Here is a 4,731-nt window from a genome sequence, read left to right as displayed (position 1 = left end):
CATACTCAACCATATTGTTTATACACTTGAAGGTCAATCTAGCCGTAAATGGAAAATGAGTGCCTTGAGGAGTAATAATCACTGCCCCAATGCCATTACCATATGAATTAACAGCTCCATCAAATACCATGCCCCAGCGGGAACCAGGTTCTGGCCCTTCTTCAAGCAATGGTTCATCATAATCTTTTATATTTAAGTACAAAATTTCTCCGTCAAGAAAATCATACTGCAGTGACTGATAATCTTCAATAGGTTGGTGAGCCAAATGGTCAGCCAAGACACTACCTTTAATAGCTTTCTGAGATTGGTATTCAATATCATACTCGTATAACAACATCTACCAATGGGCAATCCTCCCAGTTAAAGCAGACTTCTCAAAAATATACTTGATTGGATCCATTTTGGATATCAACCAAGTAGTATGATTTGACATATACTGGAGAAGACGCTTAGCATCCCAAGCCAATGTGCAACATGTCTTCTCAAGCATAGAATATCGAGTCTCACAATCAATGAATTTCTTACTTAGGTAGTAAATTGCACACTCCTTCTTTCCTGATTCATCTTGATGACCAAGGAAGCAACCCATACTCTCATCAAGCACAATCAAATACATGATCAAAGGTCTTCCTTCAACAGGCGGAGACAGAATCGGAGGTTCAAGCAAATACTCTTTGATACTATCAAAATCTTTCTAGCAATCTTCGGTCCAATCACAAGACTGATCTTTCCGAAGAAGCTTAAATATAGACGCACATGTGGAAGTCATATGCGATATAAATCTTGAGATATAGTTCAAACGGCCGAGAAAACCTCTAACTTGCTTCTCAGTTTTTGGTGCAAGCATCTCTTGTATTACATTGACCTTGGCAGGATCAACCTTAATACCCTTCTCACTGACTATAAAGCCTAACAACTTACCAGAACAAACACCAAAAGTGCACTTATTGGGATTCAAGCGGAGTTTATATTTCCTCAAACGTTAGAATAATTTCAACAAATGCTCAACACGTTCTTCTTCATCACTTGGTTTGGCAATCATGTCATAAACATAGACTTCAATCTCTTTATGCATCATATCTTGAAAAAGAGTGGTCATAACTCTCTGATACGTTGCATCAGTGTCATACCCCGATTTTGATCCTGAAATTTTTCCATCAATCATTGGTTTGCATTCTTTTTTTCATTCACATTCATATCCTTCATTCATCTTCATATTTACTATTTCGTGTTTTTACGCTTTTTTCACATTTTTCAAAATTTGCATTCATATTTTCTTCATGTCATATTGAGATTTTCTATTCATTCATGTTTAATGATTTCCCACGAAGTCATTCATTTAGAAAAAGCCTAAAAGGGCTAGAGAGTTGCTTGAGTTGGTTCCTGATAAGTTGGATACCACATGTTGGAATGCGATGATTGTTGATTATGCATGAAGGAAATTTGCTTACAAGATCTTCAGTTTGTGAATTTGTCTTCAAATCTTTTGAAAGGTGAACTACCTAGCTGTTTGAGACAAAAAAAAAACAACAAAGGTTGTTTTGTGTGCTAGAAACCGTTCATCAAATGAGGAGAAACAAGATCAGCATAGTTACAATTTCTACGGCAGTGAAGCTCTAGCGGGGAATATTTCACCGTGTCAACCATAGAAACATAAAGGAACAACAAGCAAAGCAATACTTGTCTCATTAAGTATTGGAGTTGTGGGAGTATTGATTGGGTATTTGTTATCTTGGTTGTTTAATCAAGTTCATAAAAATGTTTCGAAAACACCTTCAATGTCTACTTCGGAGCATGTTATTATTAGACAAATACATAATGAATTTGAAGTGAAAACTACTGCAAGGTTTACAGTAGAGCATATCTTCAAAAGAATTCCAAATACCATTGATCATTTTACAACATAATAATCAAGAAAAAAAATGAGACACCGCCAATTTCGTTGTGGCCTGCTTTACCAAATGCACAGAATTCTTCAGGCCAGATGATCTCACATTTTCCTGCTAGCATGCTTTCTCAAATTCAACATCTTGCTCCTGGTTCACCACTTCTGCCAATGGCATCTCCAGTGGCTATGTATGATGTTTCTCCTTTCCAGCACTCTACTGAGATGTCGGTGCAAGCTCGATGGCCACATGTTCCTAATGCACCACTTTCATCTATTCCACTATCAATGCCATTGCAACAACAAGAAAGTGTTCAAACTTCTCAGATAAGCCGTGACCCTGCCGGAAGAATAACCGTGACGTAAAACAAGATATGTTTAAAATGCTACCAACTGCACCAACATCGTAAGAGTTTGCTCTTGGAAACTACAGCCAATTCCTTTGTTCCCGGTCCACCATGTCACCTGGCCAAAACCTCATTCCTGCCAACAACAGCGAAAAGAAAACCATAACATCATCACTTTATATTTTCTCTCAACTACCAATCAAAAACAGATAGCAAAGCAAAATCGAAAATAAAAGTTGAAGAGAGTGACCATGGAAGATTTCTATGATGTTAAGACATCAACCATTGGCCGCCGTTTAGTGAGCTTATTTGGAATATTTGACGGTCATGGCGGTTCTCGTGCTGCTGAGTATTTGAAGGATCACGTATTTGAAAATCTCACGAAGCATCCAAAGTTTTGACGGATACCAAATTGGCTAAGTGAAACATATCAGCAGACCGATGCTGAGTTTCTAGACTCAGTAAAAGATAATTTCCGGGAGCAACCCCTGCTGGCATGGCAATGATGCTACCTCCGGTTACCTGCCAAAGTCAAATGCAACAAAGCAGACAGTGTTATTAGCAGAAATCTGAGCAGCGAGCACCTTATAAACATGAAAATTTGATTAGAGACAATCGAAATGCTATTCCTTAACTGCAAAGAGCCTTCCGTTTTGAACCAAAGTGTTACGTGGTTGTTAGAATACATTTCAAACAATACAAGTTACAGTGCAATTCAATCATAATTATGTCTCTTTGCAGACCACAGTACGAATCCAACAACAGCTGGTATGGAGTTCGCAACGCGCCAAGCCATTTTGCTTTGCTTTGAAGACTCGGAATCCACGACCTGCATAATAAAATCGGTTCCATGGTAAGTTTCATGACAGCAACAACCTGTAACGTCCTGCAGCAACAAATCTAAACCAGTACACAATTGAACCTATCGTCCATCAGACTGTTAAACCGGAGCCGGAACCGAAACCACTCTTGAGTCTTCAATAATTTTTCACTGCAGTAACAAAACCCAGGCAATCAGTAAAGCAGTAAAATTCCAAAGTTCCCAAATTGGAATTGGGACAAAAAGCGATTGGAAAAGCTAAAGTGCAGATTACCTTTCCGGAAGATAGCATCAAACAAGACAAAGCACTTCTGAGCATCCAAAAGCGCTTCTGAAAGCTTTCTCCTTTGAACACCAATTACACTTTCGAAACCCTAATGTGCAAGGATAAATAGAAAAAGCAGAGATCAGTAGAAGGGGACGAAAATTTTTGAGAGCTAACGGCAAACTTAAGAAAACCCTAAATCAAAAATCAAATCAAAAAAAACTAATCCTGAGAGAAAAGAGCATCAGGATACGAAGAAGTGAAGGGGAGATTCCAGCTTTACCGGAGCTCGTCGTTACCGCCACCGAGGGTGAGTTTTTTTTCGTTTAGGTTCCTTTGAGCATTTGATAGGGAAGGATTGATTGAGTTTGAGAGCTCGAGTGAGAGAGTTTTAACGATTGAGAGAGGTGGAGAGGACGAGAGAGAGTGATACGCATGTGAGCGAGAGAAAGGCATTGTGAGAGAGTGAGACGAGCGAAGAGATGAGAGAGAAGGTTTCTTTGATTTAGAGTGAGCGAGTTTGAGAGAAGTGGAGAGTGGCGTTGAGGTTGAGAGAGCGAGTGAAGTGAGAGAGGTCGGAGATGATGAGGGAAACGCGAATGGTTTCCCTTTCTGTCACTGTACATCTCCCATTTTCCTTTTTATTTATTTCATTTCTTAGAAAAAACAATAAACATTAAAGCGGTTAAAACTTAATTTTTTTTTAGTTTTCCCAAACCATTTCATTAACAGGGTCTGTTAGTATGCTGTGTTGGTTCCCACTTATTAAAGTCTCTTGTTTGAAAACCCAACAGCCAGGCGGCTGGGTTTTGTTTTTCTTCACCATTTAGTTGGAAGTGTAACAGACTCCTTGCTTTTAGTTTTAATTAGTTTTTTTAATTCATACTTTTAATTTACATTAGTTTGTATATTTAAGTTAGCAATAAATTATCAGTCAGTTAGTAAGTAGCCTAATGGAGAGAGGGTAGTTCCATAGTCTCAAGGGGAGTGGGTTCGATACTAGCATGTAGCTTTTTTTTAGTATTTCATTTTTCTTTTAGCATTTCATTTTTTATTTCTTTTTAGTATTTTATCATCTTTTAGCATTTTGTTTCTTTTAATAGTTTTTATGTCCGTGTTTTTTTATTAAATCCATCATGCATGCAAAACCATTTTAAAAAAATCATACTTTTCTCGATTTAATATCGAGCCCCTTTTTCACACCCTTGTAAGTCGATTGCTTTTTAAGCATCGCCATCAACCTCACATAGCTTACTCTTGGGCTTTCTTACAATGAGCCGGCTCTCTTGCACCTACACTCATGCATTATTTGTTTGGGCCCGATTTTATTTATTTCATGATTTTTTAATCCCCATTTGACAAAATGTACCCCACTCCCCCGATGTGTAATAATCTTGTACTATTTCATTTCTTT

General features: G+C 38.0%; 1 long non-coding RNA gene across 1 annotated transcript; it reads right to left on the bottom strand.

Annotated features, from left to right (window-relative positions):
• Positions 1-1,791: 1,791 nt before the first annotated feature.
• Positions 1,792-3,930, bottom strand: LOC127079769 (uncharacterized). Its single transcript, XR_007787954.1, has 6 exons — positions 3,601-3,930; positions 3,327-3,426; positions 3,155-3,223; positions 2,868-3,061; positions 2,483-2,754; positions 1,792-2,368 (listed from the first exon to the last, which is right to left on the bottom strand). It is a non-coding gene; the product is annotated as an uncharacterized LOC127079769 (long non-coding RNA).
• Between the last annotated feature and the right edge of the window lie 801 nt (positions 3,931-4,731).

The sequence above is a fragment of the Lathyrus oleraceus genome, chromosome 1, assembly GCF_024323335.1.
Source record: "Lathyrus oleraceus cultivar Zhongwan6 chromosome 1, CAAS_Psat_ZW6_1.0, whole genome shotgun sequence".
Lineage (NCBI taxonomy): Eukaryota > Viridiplantae > Streptophyta > Magnoliopsida > Fabales > Fabaceae > Lathyrus > Lathyrus oleraceus.
The sequence above is the reverse complement of the archived record's forward strand: the minus strand, read 5'-3'. Positions and strand labels throughout refer to the sequence as shown.